Source organism: Falco cherrug, chromosome 3 (genome assembly GCF_023634085.1).
Source record: "Falco cherrug isolate bFalChe1 chromosome 3, bFalChe1.pri, whole genome shotgun sequence".
In the NCBI taxonomy this organism is placed as follows: Eukaryota; Metazoa; Chordata; class Aves; order Falconiformes; family Falconidae; genus Falco; species Falco cherrug.
This window is the reverse complement of record NC_073699.1, coordinates 83,641,467-83,664,379: the sequence shown is the minus strand read 5'-3', so window position 1 is coordinate 83,664,379 and position 22,913 is coordinate 83,641,467. Positions and strand designations below refer to the sequence as shown.

At 42.4% G+C, this 22,913-nt stretch overlaps 1 protein-coding gene and 1 non-coding gene across 6 annotated transcripts in view; one reads left to right on the top strand and one right to left on the bottom strand.

Moving 5' to 3' along the window:
• Positions 1-221: 221 nt before the first annotated feature.
• Positions 222-290, bottom strand: LOC114014544 (small nucleolar RNA SNORD123). Its single transcript, XR_003558075.1, has one exon. It is a non-coding gene; the product is annotated as a small nucleolar RNA SNORD123 (small nucleolar RNA).
• Positions 291-4,221: 3,931 nt separating this feature from the next.
• Positions 4,222-22,913, top strand: part of SEMA5A (semaphorin 5A) — a 350,426-nt gene continuing 331,734 nt past the window's right edge. The window contains exon 1 of one of the 5 annotated variants that reach the window (XM_027798610.2): positions 4,222-4,356. The gene's annotated coding sequence lies outside the window, so the exon portion shown is untranslated. The other 4 variants (XM_055705236.1, XM_055705237.1, XM_014276159.3 and 1 more) reach the window with 4 other exon arrangements.

The following is a 22,913-nucleotide window of genomic DNA, read 5'->3' as shown; positions in this document are numbered from 1 at the left end:
TAAGAGACCAGAGTTATTAATATTCTCTTTATTTCTACTCCTCGAACTTTGAAACTGGTTTTCTCCAAGGCATTCTTCGTTGTCACTCCTATCTTCTCCTTCATTCTGGAAGTATCATTTCAGAGAAGTGGCTGAAAGACAGAAAAACATACACATAAAAATTGTTTGACTGCAGTTATTAATTGTAAAATATTCTTTTTTTTCCCTGGAGGAGATATGAAGGTGAATCAGGAAATGGATGGCTTTTTCAGATCACATGAATCAGTACCCCAGAATTCATCATTTTCACCAAATATCTGACTACTTTTAGGGACATGAAGTTACATGGCCCTTATTTAAGGCTCATATAACAACTTTAACTGCCTTATCTGTCAGAGACTTTAATGAAAAGAAAGAGGCTAGTACTAAAAATCAGCTCCCACATTTATAAATGCAAGCGCACTTTTATTGATATTATATAGTTGTGTTGAAAATATCACCTTATGCATTCATAAAAATAAACCATTTGGTTTATAAAGAGTTTTAATCACAGGAACGCCATGAGAAATACTACTTTATTCTCTCTTTTGATCACAAACAGTAAATATAAACTCATCAGAAGAACATCTAGCTCTCAAAAGCCAAGTAATTTAGAATCTCATCTCGCTTTTCTCAATTCATAGTTATTACAGATAGTAGTCAGTGTAACCTTTAAATACAGCACATAACGTGAGACAATAATTTGACAGAAAACAGCAGAGAGTTTGTAACTCTGACATTTATTTCCCTGTGATTTAAAGCAAGTATTGCGATGGTGTCTTTTGCTACGCCAATTAAAATTTTGTTCAGTCTGACCATGTCTTTTGTCTGCTGCTGGGGTACGCACTACTGGAGATACACAGCTACAGCCTTGCATGTCCTGCTTTTTAACTTTTATACTTTCCTACCAGAAGCACCTGAGGATGGCAAACTTAAATCCTCTGGGCCAACTGCTTTCCTGGGGTGAAGAAGTCATTCCTATTTTTACATATAACAACATCAGAAGTCCCTCATATTTTAAAATGGCAGACTCATGATGATCCAGCCTTGGAAGATGATGTTGTTCAATGCAGGCAGGAATGCTAAGCACTTGCTCAACTCAATTGCAGCAAGCCAAATACTTCCTGAACCTCAATGGGAAAGAAGGAAGAAACAGCGATGTAGACCTGGTGAATAGGTCTCAGCAAGGTCACATAAGCAGGGTGGATTTGAGATACCAGACTACAAAAACTCTGTTCTTTAGCATTGGTTCAGGTTCAGGAAAGGGAGCTTGTTCATATGCACCATGCTTCTGGTTGGTCTGCTCTGGAAAGTTTCTGGTCACCAGGAGGGTTTCTCCTGAGTAATAGGTGATGTGGTTGAAAAAAAAAAAAAAAAAAGAGCAGGCAATTAACTGGGACATTTCAAATTTTTTCTCTGCGTATTTCTTGTGAATCAAACAAAAACAACTTATGTGTTCAATGGAGTGAAAGAAGCAGCATGCAATGGCAATAAAACATTTGAACTCTGTTGCTGTGAAGCAAGCAAAGGCTTTTTTTCCCTATGATGGAAGCATAGCTCCAGGCTCAGTTTTACTGAAGCTAACTCCTCCCTCCCTCCCTTCCCCCCCCCCCCCCCCCCCTTTCGTTTTCCTTTTCACCTAACTTAAACTTTGGGCTTACAGTATCTGACTTTGTTTTTCTAAAGGATGAAAGACAGACATACTAGCCAAGGTGTTTTTGATGTGTAATGTGAAGACAGGCCTTCCCTTACTCCATGGCTTTCCCACCTAAACAGATGGAAATCCACCCGCTTCCCTGCTTTCTAACACTCCTTATATCCTGCCACCACAGGGAGGAGCTGAAATCTGGCTTTGCACCAAACTGGCCAAAAGCCTGAAGGTGCTGTGCAGTCTTTCCTCTTCCAACTGCAGTACCTTGCTGCTCTCACATGCTGCCATCCCTTAACGTGCTAGGCTCTGTTTTGTTGGAAGGAGGGATCAAGAATTAGTAACAGTGAGAAATATAATGACAGAAAATACAGGGCAGAGGAGGGAGGAAGAGATCATACTGGAAGGAAAGCTGGGTGGAATTGGAAAGTAGTCCACCGAGGATTTTTTTCTTCCTTTCCTTAAATCAGATAGCAGAGATTCTCCTGCTGCTTTCTATCCTACCCTAAGCATAATCCTCCTAGATTATGTTAGGATATTATTATTTGTTTTGGTTATAGTAGCACAGAGAGGCTAAGCCTGGAATCAAGACATCACTGTGCAAGGTACCTGTACAGACCCAAAACCCCCTGAGCCCCTACTTGCAAGAGTAGCTCTGGGGATTTCATTGCCTAAAATTGCTGGTCTCGCTTGCTCAACTCACCTGATCACTTAGGCATAGCACAAAGTAACATGTAACACTAAATAATATTACATTTTGATATTTTGTAGCTTTATTTCAAACATCTTGGCCCATGAGCTTCTCAAAATAAAATAAAATTAAATAGAATTAAGAATTGACATTGTTAGCGTTCTTACATGATATTGGAAGTTAGTTATAAAGCATAGCTTAAAACCTCTGGGGATGATACAGAGAAAGTATGATTCCAGTGGAATTTTTATTAGGATGTACTTTACATCATTAATCCAGTATCAGAGAAAGCTATAAATGTTGTGAGTTTGCGGTTTTGGTGGTTGTTTTTTTTTTTTTTTCGTTGGTTGGTTGGGTTTTCTCTACATATACGCCCATCGTTTCACAGCCAGACTACAGAGAAATTGTTAGGGGCTAAAATGTACATCACTCTGGTGCCAAGATTTTGATGTTTTCTTACTGGCAGTTGGCTTTGCACACACAGTGCTTACTTTTTCAGAAAGTATGGATGTTTGGTGGGTTTTTTTCCCCCAACAGTTTGAAAAACAGGTATATCTCCTCATTAAAAGATCTAAACTTATTGTAATAGGTGGAGATACATGCAAAGTATGGAACTTACTGATGTGAACTTGATAACGTCTTAAAAACCACTCCAACCAAGTTAGCAGAGTGTATATATATGAATTGTCTTATATCTGCACTTACTTTAATGGCAATTTTTAGGCATAAAATGGATTCTTTTATTTTCTATACAAGTGTTTTCTGGACCCAAGGGAATTACACAAGAAAGTAATCCTACAAAGGTATACATTATATTAGTGTCTTACAAAACTTTGTTATAAATAAGGAAACATCCTTGACTGTCAGCATTACATGACTGTAATGGAAAGAAGTTTGGCCCTTAGTATTGGCTTTTGTGGTTTGCTTGGTTGGTTGTTTTTTTTTTGTGTGTGTGTGTTTTTTGTGGTTTTCTTTTTTTTCTTTTTTTTTTTTTTAATACCAACAAGCAATCAGAAAGATCCTTCCAAATTCCAGAGCTTCATTTGTAATGATAATTTCAAACTTCCATTAAAGTTTCTACTTGAACAAGTTTCTTTTATAACATTGCCAAAGTAACATTCTCCCTTGAGCTGGATTTTTCAGGCAATTTGGATTTGCAACATTTTGGCTTGCAGATAAGTTTTGATTTTAGTTGGTTTAATTAAGTATATTTTTATAGGATTACTGTAGCATGGATTTATTCCATGGTTTTGTTTGTTTTAATAAACTCTGGGTGCTTTTAGTCTCCTAAATGGAGGTCTTGCTGCAAACAACACAAGTCAGTTTCAGCTGCGGTTTGTAGTAGAAACGTGCAAACACTGCCATAAAAGAAAACACAACTTTGATGGAATTCATCACAGTACATGTACCAACAGAAATTAATACAGCTGTGCCGGCTACACACGAAGGCATGCGTTGAAAATAGGGTGAGCGCGGAAACGCAACCGCACGTACCTGGGGGAGCCGCGCGCCTCGGCCGCCTGCGCGGCAGTGCCACGTCTCACCGGACCTTCGCGGGGAACTCTCCAGGGCCCAGAAATGAACTTTCGGGGCTGACACGTCAACCCCTACCGCGGAGGGAGGGGAGGGGCCGGGGAGGGACTGGCCGCAGGCTTTTACGTGGTGGCGAAAATGTCAGCAACGCGCTCCCCCGAGCCGCGCCGCGTAGCGCAACGCGGGGGGTGGCGCTTGCCCGCGCAGCGGGACGGGGCCGTGGGGTGGACGAGAGCCCCGGGCACCGGCCGCGACCCCCATGCCGCGGGAGCCCCTGCGGACTCCGGCACCCGCGAGGCTGCCCCTCGCCCGCCGCCTCCCTCCTTCCTCCCCTCGCTCCGTGCGTGACCCCCGGGCGCTGCCGCAGCTCGCCAGGCTGCGTGGTGCTTGGCTGCACCGGCGCTGGGGCGCCCCTGCCCAGATACGATCGGCGGGAGAGGCGCCAGGTCATGTTTTTGGGGCTGCGGTAAGTAAAGAAAAAATAAAATAAATAAAAACCACCAAAAAAACAACCAGCCCCCAAGCACGACAATCTCAGCCAGTTGCAACTTCTCGGCTGGCCCGGAGGGGGGAGCGCGGGGGAGGGAAGGGAGCGATGCGAGACCGCCCCAGCCCGGGGCAGCGCCGGCTGCGGGCTGTGCGGCGACCCGCGCACCGCCGGGCACGGGTGGCCGTCGCAGCCGCCCCGGCTGCCGCTGCTCCTCCCCCGCGGCGGGGCGCTGGGTCCGGCCGGCGGGCGGGCGCGGGGGCGGCGGGCGAGGCGCGCAGCTGCCGCGCCGCAAACTTGGTGGGAGAGAGCGGAGCGCGGGCGGCTCGGCGGGGCTGCGCGGGGCGAGGCTGCGGCCATGGCGGCGTGAGGCGGCACCGCGCCGGGGAGCGGGGCATCAGCGCGGCGGCGGCGCCCGCCCTCGCCCGGCGGCGCCTCCAGGTAACCCCCTGCGGCCCCTCTACCCCCGCGCGGTGCTGCGGCCGGGGGCGCCGGGGCTGTCCGAGAGCCGCCGGGGCGGCGCGTCCCCGGCCGCCCTCTCCCTCCCCGGGGCCGCCTCGCCTGGGCTCGGCGGGGCTGCGCCCCAGGCTCCACCGGCGAGCCCGGGGCGGGGGGGGGGGGGCGAGGCGGCCGGCGGGGGTCTCGGCCGCCGCAGCGGCTGGGTGCCGGCAGGGGGAGCTGGCGGCGAGGCGGAGCGGCGCTGCCGGCGCCCGGAGCCCGTCTCGGGCATTACCCGGCCCCACCCCCGGAGTCCACCGAGCTTTTCAAACCGGGCGGGCGCTCCCCGCAGCCGGTGCTGTTCGCCTGGGGAAAGAAGCGCCAGGCGGGCGGGCGGCCGCACCTCCCGCGGGGCTGACCCCCAGGTGCGCCCCGCCGGCGCTCCGGGCGGCGGGACCCCCGCGCTGCGCCTGCCCCCGGGGCCGCTCCCGCGGCGGCGTTTGCCGGCCCAGGAGCGTGAGGTGCGTCGCGGCCGCCGAACTCGGACTGCGGGAGGGCAGCCGGTGGCTCCGGAACGCTTTGGAGGGGGGTTGTCACACTTCGGCGTGTGAAGTTTGCTCTGCCGCTCCCGCTGCTGAGAGCGGCGCGGAGGGCGCCGGCAGCGGCCCGAGGAACGTGGGGTTGTCCGTGGGATGCCCGCGCAGCGCGGTCTGAAGTCCTAACGTACTTTACATTGCCGCTGTTTAACTGGACTGGCTTCGGTCTGTGGTGTGACCGTATATTTGGCGTTTTCTGAACTGCAGAGTTTGGGAGTCACCGTTCCCCAACGACACAGAAGGAAACACCTCGGTCTGTTGTTTTAATCCATCTCTCTGTGAGGATCGCTTGCCAGACAAATGACAGCTATTGGGGTTTGTTGTATCATTCCAGATGCTAAGCATGCACGGTAGATTGACACAACGATAATCTGCCCGAGATTATTCGTGGTGGGGCAGCAGGGGTGGGGGGAGCCCTCGGTGCATCCCTGCAGCACAGCGGGCTGCGGGAGCTGGCTGTGCCTGCGTGCACATGCACCCTTGCGAAGATGGTTAGAATTTGCAAGGCTGCAGCTAAGAAAAACATCCTAAAATTAAAAACTGTTGTTAAAGTTATAGTAATAGCGTGCTCCAGCGGTCCCAAGGTAGCACATTTGAAGACCGTATTTCCTGAAAGCTAACCAGCCGCTCTTACTCTCAGTTTTTGTGAGGTGGGCTGGTCTGATGCTAGCCTGGCTAGAGCACTGTAAAAATAGAATTTTTCACAACGGGAACTGCGTCTTAGTTCATAGCTCTAGCCATTTCGGCATCTTCTGGTTATTACGTGAGTAAGGCTCTGACTCAGCGTAGCAAAGTTTGATTTACTAAGAATTGTTGAATTTGGTGGTGTCACACACATAATGCGTACTCAGTCAGAAGTGTGCTGCTGCCTTGAAAGGCTGAGGTATGGCCTTAGGTACTTTGCTTCATCCGGTGAAAGATTTTGGTAGGCTTCTGTATTTTGTGCTGCGTTCCCACGTCCCTCTCCAGCAGGTACTGATAATCTAACTTTATTACATTTACTAATGGATTCATCTCATTTTCTCATTTTAACACTGAACAGCTGTGAGGAGTCCTGCTGAGAGCTAAGATTTTGCTCTGGAGGGTGGCAGTTTACTTTTCTGTTTGAGAGGTTGTTTTGAACTGAGTAGTATAAACGCTTACTTTTAAGTTGTACTGCTTATGCCTTAGGATGTTGTAACAGTTTTGTTTTGGTTGAGAAAGCTGAAGGCATTAATATCTGTAGTGTCTCATTTCTTTTAATCTTTAACCACTGCTGTTTTCTTAAAATACTTGCAGGTAGTAGGAGTGCCTCTGCACTTTGTAATGATCCATAAACTTTGGTTATATCAGGTTAGCTGTACTCATTTCCTGTTGGGCAGAGATGCAAAGGGTGGTAACTATGTGTTGCTGCTGTTTTCAGAAGAAAGAGTTGTGGTGCTTTTTTTTTTTTCTTTTTTTCTCCCCCCAGCTACTTAGGGAAACCACGTGTGTTCGAACTTCTGTTGATATAGTCTTACACAAACACGATGTAGTGTTATACAAATACAGGAATTTCACTGAATGAAGTTCATTACTTCCTAGTGAATAAACTACATTACAAGCCCTGAACTGCAGAAATCCAACACAAGCCTCTGGCGAACTTCAGTGTCTGTGGCAGAGACTGTGTGCAGGAATTCAGCCAAGGGAGCAGCTGAGCCCCCCGGAGGAGCAGGGCCAGACCCCTGTCTGTGCTCTGGTCTGCAAGGGCTGCATCACTTGGAGTGTTGGCTGGGGGTTACCTTTAGGCTGTAGGACACGTAAGTGGATAGTTGATTGTACCATCAGTTGATAGTAGGTGTGTACTACCAGTACTATCGTTTGATAGTGGTGGTGGGGGGAGGGTGCGTGTAATCTGACACTGTTTTTAAATATAAATCATCATCTAGTAATTAGTTAATACGTTGTGTTGACTGATTTATTACTAGCAATGATGTATGATTTAGCTTGAGATGTAACATCTGGTTTATAAAATTTTGATATGATCTTGATGTTTAGTAGTATATGTTCTAAAGTTACTACAGCTCCTGAGATGAATTGGTATTGCTGCTGCCGTAATTATAGGAAGCAGCACTGAGGAACTTCTCATTTTCTGTAACATCATTTTATGGAGATATTTAATGGCAGTTCTTCTCAGTGCTGAGTTCTCCAAATTATTGTTAATCCGTCTGTTTCTCTTCATTATCATCCTTTTATCCTCTTTGGCATGGGTATACGTCCCCATTCAGAAACAGTTTTAAGTTACAGACTATACATTTGCACTTTCCTAGTGTGTTTCATAAAGCTGTAACTGATTCACAAGAACGAGGTCTTTTGGTGTGGTGGTTTTTTTTGTAATGTTGTTGGTTTTGTGTTTTTTTTTTTGTCAGACACTAGACCTTTTTCCAACTGACCCTTTTGAGATGGGTTTGTCAACTATTCTCGGCAGGCTCGTTTTAATTTCCAAGCTGCAGCATTGCAGCTGTGACCTGTGGAAGACAGGTGGCAGTCTGCTATCTGCAATTCTTACAGAAGCCTGGGGAATGTCACAGCTTGAACTGTGCAGTTAATGTACAGTTTGCTGTTAAATCTGTTGTTGAAACAGCAAACTGTTTCCAAAAAAGGCTTGGGCTTTTATTTTAGTTTGCTGTGTAAATGTGTCCGATTATTTATTTAAGAAATTTGCCAGGTTGCCTCTAAGTATAGCACATTTGTCAGCAAGGAAGCAAATGTAAACCAAGTTAATGACCTCAAAACTGCAAACTAATTAATGTCCTGCTCTTGATTTTTTTTGCTAGAATGTATATTCCAAAGCGTAAGGCATGCAATTCTGTTGTCATCTAGTGGATTTGTACCTGCATCTATTCTCAAATTTGTGTCTTCCCTGAGGTACTTTGATGCAATCCAGTTGTCTGCTGTATAAATCAACTCTTTTATCTCCATGCTCATTATTTTTGTATAAATAAAGATTCATTTTTAATAATATATTTGGGGACATTTTGGGAAGAAATCTGTACCTGTGTCCCAGCATATTAGAAAGTCAGGCAACTTCACAAAAGAGCTGATGTTTGTTGGTGATAGTAGCACTGAAGATCCCAGCAGAAAGCTGGAATTGATATACAGTATGCACTGAGGCCTTTGCAGGTGAAATTCTTGAGCTTAGTTCAACTGTTAAAACTTACCTTTTCAAAGGTTATCTTTTCCTTTCAGTTTGAAAGATTTATTTCAGAAAAAGTTTAAAAGCTGTGTAATGTGTAAGCTTTGCTGTCATTTCCAAACTTATCTCCAATTAGTTTATCTGTGTTGTGAAATTTCTTGTGTGATAGCAAGATAATAGTCTTTCATTCCTTTTCCAATTTTTAAAATTAGAATATGTCCCTGAGCTCCAGTATACTTTAGAACTGTTGGATCTTAATTTCTGACAGAACTGGTTGACCTTTCTGTGGCTACCAACCCCGGTAATGGAAATTACTGTTTCACTTGGAGGATGTTATTCAGGCTCTGAATCTTTGGCAAATAATTTGCTGTGGGTTTTTTTGGTTGTTTTTTTTTTTAAGTCCTTGCTAAATGAACAGCAATATGTAAGCAAAACTTAGCAGTATTTGTTTGGTTTAGGAGAAGCTTACAGAAACTACAATTTTCGGAATGCTGAAACGCAGTGAGTTGCTGTCCTCTGTCTCTCTAATACTGTGATGCTTTCTTAGGCTTTACTAAATACATGTGATGAATGAATTAAAGCATGTGTGGTGGCTGCAGGGTTGGCTTATAAAATGTATTGGATAGCCTGAAGAGATAAGCCATACTGCAAACTGGGGATTTTCCCACTTTCTCACTCCTCTGAATTTCAGAATTGAGCTGCTTTCTCTGCTGCTGCCTTCCTTCTCTGAATTATTAGTTCAGGTGGAAGCCCAGAGTGCTATTTTTTTTTAGCACTTTATTAGAGGTTTAAAGCATATTCATACAGCTTTTCCTTATGTTAGTTTTTTAAGAGGTGACAGGCTCTCTTGTGGAGGTTGGAAATGGACTGAGGTGCAGATCTATGCCCGTCTTCACCAGCAGTCTAAACTCATGTGCTTTCTGGTTGGACTTAGATTTAACTGAGAATCAAGAACAATTAATGTAAAGTTATCTATAAGGTCTCTGTAGATAGAGAATATTTTAATAAATTTGGGGCCTGTTCTTCTGATCTGCAGTAAGATTGTTGCTGAATCACTCGTTTCCATTGCTGGTGAAATCTACAAAGAGAGGTACGTGAATGAATATTTGCATTATGTTTTAAAACCCCAAAGGTTTAGGTAGTTGTTCTGCACTGTGTTTTCTCCAGCATAAAGTCACTTCAGAAATTCCTGCTGTAGTTTTTTGTTTTTTGGTTTTTTTTTTGTGTGTGTGTGTTTTCATACTCTGGATCACTTCAGTGACCTGGCTTCAATCGAAGCCCACTAATACTTGCATTGGCACACACACACCCCCCCCCCCCAGTTATGAAGCGTACTCTGGGAGCACTGCTGAAATGGCTTTGGTATGGGAGAAGACATACGGGATGAAACCCTTTCTGTTGACCTTGCCTGATAGAAGTGAAATTGCTGAGTAGTGGAATAAAACTTCTGACCTTGCCAGTTATGGGAGGACAGGTCATGTGCCTCTCAATGTCTGGCAAAGTTTTAGGATTTCTTTACTAAGTCAGAGTTGGAGGCTGTGGAAAGGGATTGTCTGCAGTCTTGGGCTGGTATGTTACTTAATAGGAGTTTGGTTGTTGATGGCCTCTTCGGTTATGTCTTGTTTGCTTTCCTATTCTGAACTTGCAGCAGGCTTATATGGTTGTTTTATTAGATTTTTATCATCAAAAATGCCTTGTGTGTGTATTCTTATTTTTATCTATATTGTTAGCTTATATTTATCTATCTTATATTTTTATCAAAGCTTCTAATGCTCCAGTGCATGCTTTTCTTTGCTGCTTTTTAAGCCTAAGCAATGATACTGAAATGTTTAGTAAGAATGTCTATGAGAGAGTAAGTGTGCAAAATTGCTACTAGCATCTGATGTCATATTATCCAGAACTGCAACATGGGACTCATAGCTTAGCCAAAAGATGAGATTTCAGCTTTGGAAAGGAATAGAGAGGACTGTTACCTGATAGTGTTCTTCAAAGCATATCAGCCTGGGGTAGGCCAAGAGTCTGATGACTCTTAAGAGCTTTATGAACTATCTGTAATGCAGAAGTAGCTAAAGACAGTGTTGGTGGTGTTTCCTGCACCTGTTTCTGACACTGCAAATCCATATTCTGACTCTCACTTGATAAATACTTCAAAAAACCCCAAACAAACAACTAGAAAACCCCCTTAATTCCTGTAATGTAACAAAAGCTTTTCTTTGTGACCTGAAACCCACTCTATGCAGTGTTCTCCGAAGGCAGGCAGATATAGGTGGACGTTGCTGTGCCAGGCAGAGAGTGGTGTTGTAGTTTATTGTCCTCCTTGGTAATTCTGGGTCTTTCTTTCAGTAGTCAGATCTCTACTGGGTCCTTTTAGTTGTGCCAATGTAACTTCATGTGGAGCCATACTGTAGACAGCATCAGGGAACTGATCCTTTTAAAAACACTTTTTTTGTCTTTGAACTACTCATGGCCACAGATCCCAGTAAGGCCCCATAGGCACCGGTCTCAGCGTAACAGCAGGTGTGCATTGAGTGTTACCGGGTGAGGAAGGAGGGGATAGGAAGGTTGTGTGTGCAGGTAAAGATTCTGGTTAGTCCCTCAAGTAACAATGAAATCTATGATTGGAAGAAGAGCTCTGGTGGATTTTGCCTCAGTGGTTTAAAGCATATTCATACAGCTTTTCCTTATGTTAGTTTTGTAAGAGGTGACAGGCTCTCTTGTGGAGGTTGGAAATGGACTGAGGTGCAGATGTATGCCCATCTTCACCAGCAGTCTAGACTCATCTGCTCAGGACTGAGGTGCCTGAGAGGCAACACCTCATTGCACTGCCCTTGAGCATGTCAGGAAGTGGAGAAATTCAGGGTAATAACCTGATAAAAACTGGAGCTCAGTCTTCCAGAGCTTGTCTGTCAGACCTTACTCTATTGGAAAATTATAATGGATTCCGATACATGCTGTTGGAATTGATAGTATAAACCAACATGACTGTTCTACATCGATTTGCCAAAAGCATGAGTTTATGTGTGCAGATCTAGAGACATACGAGAGGTGAAGAAGTTGGTGTTTGTAGGGCGAAAAAGCTTCTCTTTATGAATGTGGGTCTGAGTCCTAAAATGCTGTTACCCTGGGCCCTGGAGACCTGTGCAAGTGATGTAGTTCTGTTGTAAATCTTGGCCAGAGTCTATAGGCACACATGAACTGTCCAGCAGAATTGCAGGGTTTTCCAGTCTATCTTCTTTTGCTTTCCTGATTGCATGGTGTTAGACTCCTTATCTGAAGCATTAGGTAAGTCTTTAATTTTGAAGACAAAGTCATGCAGCTTGGTCATCATCCTTTACCTGCTGGTAACAAAAAAAAAAAGCATTAACTAGGAACAACAGCAAAAAGAGGGATCTGAGTTCTACCTCTGAATCACTGTTTTCTTTTTTTTTCCCCTCTTGTAGTCTATTGTTTTAAATTAAATTAATGGTCTGGGTGCAGCGACTCATTTTCTTCCTTCGGTATCCTTTCTATAATTGAGTTTGCAACTAGCTTTTATTAGAAAATTCCATTTTTGCTTACTTATCTATAACTGGCAGGGAAAATTGTTTTGCAAATCTATTTAATCTGAAGGCCAATGAGATCAGTATTGGGGTTTGAAAAAAATAGTCTTGAAATAGAAGTAAACACTTAATTCTAATATTTAACTTGAGTCTTTATCTTTGTCTCCCAAACCTGTACTCATGAAGTGCTCTTAAAATAACTTGAGCAAATGTGTTATTTTTCCTTGAGTACCCATATGAATGCACTGCCTGCAATGGGCTATCTGCCTCTTAGGAAAACACGTTAGCCATCTTAGAGGACAACTGTTGACAAAGCTTGTCCTTCAAATTCAGTTATAGAGATGCTGTGTTGTAGTTTTTTGTGGGTTCCCCCCCCCCCCCCCCCCTTCCAGGAGGCTCAGAAAAAGAACTAGCTTGTTGCAGAGGCGTATCACTAACATTTTAATGAGAAGAAATGTAAGAATTGCATAACTGCAAATACAGGGACCTCCATTTGTTTGCAAGGAACAATTAATGTGCTTAACTTACCTTTTTGATCTACTGTGAATTGTTTGTAAAAATGCATGTATTTGTTAATTTTGTAGTTTTAGCATTCTCAATAAAAAAGTCCTTTGAAAGAGAGGGTTTTTTTTTTTCCCTGCTACTCTCATCAATCTTGACTTTTTTTATAAGCCCCAAATTGCTAACAATGCCAACACTGAAAATTTTGAAAATTACATTTGAAATGAGCAGAGCAGTTGGCACCATGCTTGTTCCCAGCTCTCTGCACATTCTGGCACCTTGAAAGATTTATCGGTAGCCGTGGATCAGGTCTGGAGAACTCAATTACAGATGAAACCTGAGGATCTGGAGATTTCTGTTTTTAACCAGCAGATTTGGTTCTTGCCGAGCCAAGTGCTTGTCTCCCCTTGCCACTTTCTGCATTGCGGGAAGTGTTGCTTTGTGGCATGTTTTGAGTCCCTTGTTTCCGTCTTGCTTATTTGATGACTAAAATGTTCTAAGCCTTATAATAAATCATGTGTAAGTGTTGAATGTTCTTGCTTCTGCATAAAAAGTTATTTTCCACACATCAATCTTCATATGAAGAACAGTGTTTCTGTGAGTATATTAATATGTATAAATAGTTGATAACTGGGATGATCAATCTCGGGAAAAACTGTCTGGCTGTTCCTGAGTATCTCATGTTGTCTTTTGGGTATTTCTAATGCCACCCTGCATCCCAAAACACTGAGAGAAGAAACTCCCTTTGATTTCATGATAGCATTTGGGTTAACTTCCATCATTGTATGACTTAGTCCTACAAGCATTAGGCTTATGTGAACTGGAGTGCTTTGGGGAGCCTTACTTTTGTGACTGAGTCATAAGGATTTGAGTTAACAAGAGTTAGTATTCTATTCTTCAGGTTTACATGTCATGCTGTGACTGAAAAGAGTTTGGAATTGCTTTTGTAGACAGCTAGCAGGGAAGAAGTGATGAGCAGACATAACTGATAATCTCTTCAGCCTTAGCAATGGCAGCTGGTATATAAACTATTAGTACCTTCCTCTGAAATGTTTCATTTAGCTTTTCTTTTTTTTTTTTCTTTTTTTTTTTTCTCCCCCCCCAGCAGTAGCTCCCAAGGTATTCTCACCACTTTAACAACATTTAGGCTGATAACTATACTCCTTATCCCTTGATCCCAGGAGCTCATCACCAGACAAAGCTGTTGCATCAATTTTCCATTATCAATTTTTCTGGTGAGGGACCTGACCATTCAGAAATGAATGGAAATCTGGCATCCTTACCCCAAGGTGTCTACAGACAAACTCCGTTCACACAGAGAAGTCTGTACTTGTTTGTTTGGTATGGTCGCTCCCAGTGCATTCCATTATAGCTCAGCATGTGAAGTGGTGGCTGTGAGTCACTCTGTGCAGAACCACTGAACCAGTGAAATTTCTGGTGTCTTATGCAGTGTGGCATGAAGTACGCTGGAGGTGCTAGCTAACAGCCTTACTCTAGCATTTCTGTTGACTAGAAGCTGTGTCCCACAGGCAACGTGTTTGGTTTGCTCAAGGCTCTGAAACGTCAAAGAAAGATCAAGTATAATGCATCCACATAGTAAAACTAGAGTGTTGATAGGTACTTTAGTAATATATGAACAATATATTAGAATTAAATGTCGGCTATGATAGACAATCTCATTTGAGCAGTAACTTCTATGTAGGAATTATTTATTGGGTAGGGCTCAGTGACCCAAATTATTCTAGTTAGATGACTAGATCATAGTAATGCTCCCTCCTGACATTAAATCTATGTATAATTTAAAAGCTTTATATTAATTATAAAATGCATCAGTGACACTTGTAATTTCTTAAAGAACTGTTTTCAAATAGTAACTATAAATGTTTCCCAGTTTACTGTATGCAGTCAAAATTAACCTTACTTTCCAGTTCCTATATACACATATATTTTTTATATATATGGGGGCGTGTGTGTGTGGTTTTTTTCCTATATATACATACACATGCATGCATCTACACACATTCTTGCAATCTGTTCCTGTTTGTCAAACGGTGATACTGGCTAGATCATGTGCTCCCTGTATTTGTTTAGTCAAGATGCTGCTGTAGCATCCAAGACAAACAAAATGACAGTGGAAGGACAGTGAGGCCTTTCTGCTGGGAAGAGCTTAACAGCTTCAGTCCAGTGGTTAGCGCGCAAGACCATGCCAAAAGATAAAGTGAATAGAAATAGAGATCAGGACACTGTTCTGATAGTTGACAGTTTTATTTTGAGCTCTGAAGAGCTCATCTCTTTGAAGAGCAAAGAAATTTCGTCATCAAATATTGATTATGTGTTATATCTAAAATTCATAAACTTCTTAACTTTGTTCTGGCAAGGTGGACTGTGGGGAAGAATGGAGCAACCTTTGCTCGAGAGTGAAAAAAATGAATAAAAGAAATGTAATTTAAATGAATCCTTTACGATGGCTATAGAGGGATCTTTTAAAGGCAGAGATAATTATGTGATTTAACTGGATGCAGAAGATATAACTGAATCAGTAGAATTTCAGTAAATTATGAAGTTACGTTTATTTAAATGGACTAGAGACATGGACAAGCTAATTGAACTACAGTAACAAGAATGTACATGGAAGTTTGAGGTTTTAATATAGTTTTCTTTTCTGAAAGCTGATCAAGGCTTTGTAAGTGCAAGTGTTTCTCCACTTTTTGCCTCTGATTTGATGGTATACATTGCCATGCAGCCTTGCTGCAGGCTGTGAATAAGTCCATGTATTGTGTAAGATGTAAGTACAGTCGTTCTGTTTTAATTTCTAAATCCTTCGGGTTATTTCCCTTTCCATTCCCTCAGACTGCAGCTGTGGTTCCAAAAGTGGGATCGATAAGTCCTAGTATGTTGTTTGAGATAACATACAATAGTATGTTGCTTTTGTAGGGTTCTCAATTAAAGGTTAGGTTGCTTAATGCTGATGAAGGAGGGTGGAATATTGAGGGTTGACATTAGCACTACTTCATGGTTCCAAAAAATTTGAAAATAAATGTTCTACAGGTTTTGTTATCTACCTTTTAATATAGCAATGCTAATAAAATGATCTCTGTGTACATTTTAAGGCAAAAAAAAAAAAATCCCTTGCTTTATTGTTTAGGAACTTGACTTAGTTCTGCTAGATCTGTCATGTGTAAGATGATGCTTAAAGTATAAAGCAGACCAGGGTACTCCTGCATTCTGCTAATAGGTTGTATGTGTGTAAATATATTAATGACCAAATGATTCTCTAGATACTCAAGGGATTCTTTTGTGCATATAAATAAAAAGGTGTGAATGGCAGTGCTGGTGTAGTTTGCTGATCCCTCTCTGACTAATCCATCAAAGATGAGAGCCTGTTGTGTATTTTGTGTCTAGGTGGAATTACTCTTTTCTGCTTTCCCTTGCCAGGAAGTCAGCCAAGATGGTGTCCGAGCAGGTAAAATTGTTTCTATGAACAAGCCATGTGCAAACTCGTCCCTTCAGTTAGCCATCAGAAGATGTACTGAAGGCCATGTTACCTTTATCACACTGAAGACGTGCAGGTCACCTTTCCTGCATTCCCAAAGCCCAGGCTGAGTACATTGCAGTTGCTGGACTCCAGGCAAGCAGGGGTGCTTGGGCCGGCAGGAGATGTGGCTGGCTGGTTTTTTTCCTGTGGCTTTGTGTCCTGAAGCTCAGTACAAAGAAGGGCAGCTGCTGGTGTGTGGGTGGGAGGGTTGGTGTTTTTCTTTAATGCCTCTTTCAGGGAATAAAGATGATGAGGTAGGTAGTGGCAAGAGGGAAGAAACAGCTGGCAGAAGTAAGAGGTGGGGGGAGGATGTTTTGGCTAAGTGGGAATGGAAAGCTTCAAAGGAAACCAGAGCCCACGTGTCCTAGGAGAACAGTGTGGTGGAAGCTAGTAGACTGGATATGAGCATCTGCAGAATTGTGAAAAGCTTCTGTCCTTTTCTCCAGCACCCCCCTGGGCTCACAGCCTTATGCTCTCTGGCTCGCCTTGGCTGTTCGCAGGATCTGACGCCTTTTGGACTGGATAAGAAGGTTCCAGCTAACCATATTCCCTACTGCTGTGCTACTTTTTTAAAGTACTTAGAGGTGTACAATTAGCTAATGAAATACCTAATGTAGAGTTTCTCACACATGTAACTGCATGAAACTTGATGGCGTGTGTTAATATAAATCAGTGGCAGGCAGAAGGAGTTGCTATATAATGTGAATTACAGAAACTGGATCTCAGGTTGGAAAACTGGGTCAGGATAATTGAAGTAATGTCACCAGCTCTGAGGGTGGATGCTGTTTTCATTTGCGTGTTGAAAGTCTGTGGATCTACAGGGCTTTCAGTTGTTCTTCAGGTATGAACTTTCGGTGCAGCTTGTTCATTATTTGGTTTGTGTTTCTTCTAAGAATTATGATGTGCTTTGCGGTAGAACTCTACTATGGGTGATATCATACCATGAACATGTTATGGAGATAAACAAGTTAATTTTTCAAACTCATGAAGTGTCTACTCTGTATGTGCTTTGATTTATGGGTTGGCTTGCCCTATCTCTTTTGAGTTCCAGAAGTAACTGTGAAATAATGGCAACAACCATGTTTTAACTACTGGAGAGAGATCTTTGGTTCAGCGTGGTTACTTCATAACCCAGAGCCATATCCTTTTACTCTCCACCTTTTATTACTTTAGAACCCCACCCCTCAAAAAAACAACCCAAAAGGAAAAAAAAGCAATGTTTTTTACTGAAGCAATCAAAAAAACGATCTTCTCGGTCGTCTGAGAACTTACGATTAGCAGACCTATGAAGCATTATGGTTCAGTTTGGTGTGGGAGCACAGTTGGAAAAGCATGGTGAACTTCTGCCTCACTCCATTAATTATGGTGAATGTGGGTTACAAAATGTTTGCTTAAATTATCTGTAATACAAAGTGGACTTAAAGATAATAGTAAGAATTTTATTATAGCTTCTTTAGTCCGCTGTCAGCACATCCAGACCTTTTTTCCCCTGTGTCTTTAAATATCAACTTGAAAATCTTTCAAAGGTAGTTTTATTAACATAGTGCAGATGTCGCTAGCTGTGAGGAGTAAGTCACAATTACTTTAGTGTTGTGTCAAAAATATCATGAAGAGGCTTAGAACAAAGGGAGCAATTAATGAACAGTCTTCCCCATGAACAAATGTCAGAGACTCCTCCAGGGCTAAGCTGCTTCTGTGCCATATTCATTAATTGCACATTCGAACAAAGTTGGTGTTGATGACTGGGTTTAATTAAGCATACCTGAGAAAATCCACAGAAACATTTCAGAATTATTAGAATGAAAAATTTGCATTTAGTTTAATAAATAAAGACTTCTTCCTTCTCAGGGGAGTTTTATGCTTCGTGTAACTGTTCCTGGCTGACATTTACCCCTAACTATTGGTATTGTCTTCACTGGAGACTTTGGCAGAAGATACATCTTATTGTTTGCTTCAGGATGTATGCCAAATACTATGCTGAAATTTAAATCTCTATGATTAAAAATGTATTAAAATCTGTCATAATGGAAGACAGCTCTTGGAACAGTGTCAGTGTACCTGCTGAAATGTGGCAGGTAAGGGAAGAAGTGCATGTGAGTAGAAAGGTCGAAATCTTAAACCCTAATTGCTAAAGCTCATTCCAAACTTGCTGACCCTGTACCCTGCTTAAAAATACCTCCTTGGGAAAAATAGACAGCAGCTCTGTAGTATAAACTCTTCTGTAAAACTCAAGTTGTCTGTTGTACTCGGTGACTTAAAGGTCTAAATTGAAACTTGATGAATGGTGGTCCCCAACATCCACGTTATGTGGAGTACAGTATTGCATTTATTACCACATTTGTTTGTTACATTTTTGATTCTGTTTTGCCACTCGGTAAAACAGAGGCAGGTGTGGTTGGTATAGTATAGGTGTGCGGAAGAGTACCTAGAAGGTGGAGGGTATTTCTGTGTGATTTTTTTCACCCTGTGTATTGCACTAAAAGTTGCAATAATATATGTAAAATACTGTTATTTTGGGCTTTGAGGAGAGAGACTTTGGGGGAAGAGGGAAGACTAATATACACCCCAGGTGATCTCTTCTAATTATACTGTTTCCAGGTATTTATTTTGGTTTTATTCCTAAGTTCTGTTGTGTGAAATCAGTGAGAATATGAAGGAGAGTTTTGTGAAAGAACTTTGTGGTAGTTTACCGTTCTGAGCCAAGTGGTAACTGGAAGAAGTGGGAGATGTGTCATTGGACAGACGTGTAAGAACTTAGTAAAAATAGCATATCCTATAGTGGGCATTCATCCGGAAATCTAAAATTAGCATTGTATCCTGGATATGATCCTGCAGGTGGTCACAAGCACTAAATAGTATTCAGCACCCTCTGTTATTCAAGCAGGTCTTAACATATTTATTTAAAATATTTTATGGTTTTATGCAAGGCTGACTTACCGTTATTACTGTCGTTCTTTATATGGCATCAAAATGTGCAATGCATTTCATAGGTATTAAAACAAACTCTTGACCAGAGACATTTAGCATGGTCCTGCATGAATGGAAGTCGGTGGCATAATTCCAGCCGACTTCAGCTGGGAATGAATATAAGGAGATCCTGATTTATTTCTGATTATATATATATATAAACATACAGTGAGTTGAAAGGATTTAGAGTGATTTATTTCACATTATACTATTGTAGCATTCCAAGAGACTTTGGCCAAATAAACTTAAGGGAAACCAGAACTTGGATATTATGGTTTGATTAATTGCTTGAATATGCAAATTACAGTAGGTTCTGATGTACGTAGGTTAGTATGTACAGTGAAAGTCTATACTGAATTTTCTTGCTTGACAAACCTGATCTTCTACGACAAGATATCCCACCTAATGGATGGGGGAAAGGCTGTGGATGTTGTCTACCTGGACCTTAGTAAAGCCTTTGACACTGTCTTCTACAGCATTCTCCTGGAGAAACTGGCTGCTCATGGCTTGGACAGGTGTATTCATCACTGGGTAAGAAGCTGGCTGGATGGCCAAGCCCAAGGAGTGGTGGTGAATGGAGTTACATCAGGCAGGAGACCAGTCATAAGTGGTGTTCCCCAGGGCTCGGTACTGGGGCCAGTCCTGTTTAATACCTTTATCGACGATCTGGATGAGGGGATGGAGTGAGTGCATCCTCAGTAAGTTTGCAGATGACACTGAGTTGGAGGGGAGTGTTGATCTGCTTGAGGGCAGGAGGCTCTGCAGAGGGATCTGGACAGGCTGTACCGATGGGCTGAGGACAATTTTCTGAGGTTCAACAAGGAGGAGTGCCAGGTCCTGCACTTGGGTCACAACAACCCCACGCAACGCTACAGGCTTGGGGCAGAGTGGCTGGAAAGCTGCCTGGAGGAAAAGGCCCTGGGGGTGCTGGCTGACAGCCGGCTGAACATGAGCCAGCAGTGTGCCCAGGTGGCCAAGAAGGCCAACAGCACCCTGGCTGGTATCAGAAACTGCGTGGCCAGGAAGACAAGGGAAGGGATTGTCCCCCTGTACTGGGCACAGGTGAGGCTGCACCTCAAATACTGTGGTTTTGGGCCACTCACTGCAAGAGGGACGTAGAGGTGCTGGAGCGTGTCCAGAGATGGGCAATGAAGCTGGTGAAGGGTCTGGAGTGCAAATCTTGTGAGGAGCGGCTGAGGGAACTGGGGTTGTTCAGCCTGGAGAAGAGGAGGCTCAAGGGGGGACCTTACTGCTCTCCAGAGCTACCTGAAAGGAGGCTGTCGGCAGGTGGGGGTAGGCCTCTTCTTCCAGACAACAAGCCATAAGACAAGAGGAAACGGCCTCAAGTTATGCCAGGGGAGGTTTAGATTGGATATTAGTAAAAAATTCTTTACTGAAAGGGTGGTCAAGCATTGGAACAGGCTGCCCAGGGAGGTGGTGGAATCACCATCCCTGGAGGTGTTCAAAAAGTGCATAGATGTGGTACTCAGGGACATGGTTTAGTGATGGACTTGGCAGCCCTGGGTTAACAGTTGGTCTTGATCTCAAAAGTCTTTTCCAACCTAAGTGATTCTATGATTCCGTGATGTTTTATTTCCATTATCCTGCCATTTTCTGTCCCTTTCTGGAAAAAATAGAGGGACATAGGCTTTTTAAGGGCTGTAGGCAGGAAGTTTCTTTAAAACCCATTGGAATGGCCTGTAGAAACAAGACAGGATTTCCTTATTATTTACTTATTGAGTACAGGTGTTAGCTCTTGTGTTTGTTTTCAGAAAGTGGCAGTAAGAGCATGTGTTTATTTTTCTTGCACACTCTCCATGTATATATCTGTGTGTGTGTGTGTGCGCGGAGGGGGATACCAGAGAGACAACAAAACTGTGTGTGTACATAAATAGTCTCTTAGAGGAAAAATACCTGGGGGGTGGGGAAAGAATGTTTCCTTTATTTGTTATATTTTAACTATATATGGCCATAATTTTTTTTTTAATTCAGAGTAAAATTTTTTTGAGATTGTTACTAAAAAGACTGGCTTCTGCCTTTGAAAAATACGATTTTTAAGTAAGGTGAGAGACTTTTTTCCCATGTTTTCAGATACGATTGCTTTACATTTTTTTTTAAAGCATAGATTCTTACAACTCTTTGTCATACTGCATAGTTGCGAGCATTTTAACAGCTTCTTGGGGATAACATTTTTTTTCTTCAACTTTAATTCTGATGATGTTTAATAGTTTCATTTAGTATCACTTCTAAGTGTTTAGGTAATGCTGGGATGAAGAGGTTGAATTTTTAGATGTAACATTCACTGCTACAGTAAAGGGAAAGCTATTGACATGTATAGAAGTGGTGATTCAGCAGGTACAGTGGGTAAGGCAGAAGTGTAATTTGTCGAAAGCTTCATGGCAGAGGCCTTTTCTGCTTATCTGCCATGGCAGGTTTCAAAATAGTGATGGGATCTGAGTGGCCTGAGTGGCACTTGTGGTTTGAAAGGTGAGGGTGGAGGCAAGAAACCTTATATGAAATGTTTAATAAAGGTATTTTTAAGTGATCTTATTTTTTCTCTCTCCTGGCATTATGAGACAGTTTTTCAGAAGGTGTTCAGGCTGGTGTTCATTTTTTTTTTTTTTTTTCCCCCTCCTTTTCCCCTTTTTCTGCCTTCACAAAGCAGCCCTTAGGGAAGGTGAAGGGATTTGGAAGTGGGATGCTGGCCAGCACCTGTACAGTAGCCTGCCCTTTTCACCACATGCTAAAGGAATGAGCTAGCAAGAACAACTTTCCTGGTTCCTCTTCATCTATGAAATACTGAGTTTCGAATACTTCATGTCTTTATTGAAATGGAAGCACTACAGCTCAGTAAACCTAAACCCAGTGGCCTAAGCAAGTTTGGATTTTTATTTTAGCTACAAGCCGGTCAATAAATAAGTGGTTTCAGGAAGAAAAGTAGGCTTTTGCCCACCAAAATAAACTTGTCCTTAACATGCCTGTAGTATGGTATGGTACCACAAGGATCTTGCTTTCTTATTTGCATGTCAGAGCAACAGACTTGGAGCCATACTACCATGGAAGCGAATGGCACTACGAGAGCATCAGTCGCAATGAAACTTGGTGCATTAGCTTGGAGCAGAAATGAGTTCTGCAGATCTGGTTTACTTTCCAAGTGAAATTTATGCATGCATGTTTGTCGTTCTTTACCTGCAGGGAAGCAGTAAATGCAAGTACCAAAAAGAACCTTCTAAGAACATATATAGTACAGGATGAATTTTGGGAAAGCTGAATACTGTGTCATGGGATCTAGTGAAGTTATAGTTATTATCTTAGCATGATACATATAATAAAGGCATATAAATAAAGAAATAACATATAATAGATTAAAAAAATGCAGGCCTGTAAAGCCTTTCCCCTGTCTAGTAGAAGAAATTTGTACGTGCTGTTTGCAAAACCTTTTATAAAGGAGTTGAGGCTGCTTCAATGGAAGGTGCTATATAGGTAAATAGGGCAATTATATTCAGGTTCAGTGAACTCTTTTTTTTTTTTTTTTCTTTTTTTTTTTTTCTGATTAATACTAATACTCTGATAAACCCTAGAACATCATCAGGACTTTTTCTTTACCTGGACAGCAACATAAATAGTTGAAAAACACACTTAAAATAGGAAAATTCAGAAGAGCTTTGGTTTCTCCAGTCTTTCCTCTTTAAAGAGTTTTCATTGTTTTCTAAGACTTGTTTAAAAAACCAAACAAACAAAAAAGCAATGAGAAAATGCCTCAAAACTACAGAACCCCTGCCCCCTCCCTGAAAATGGCCAACTGA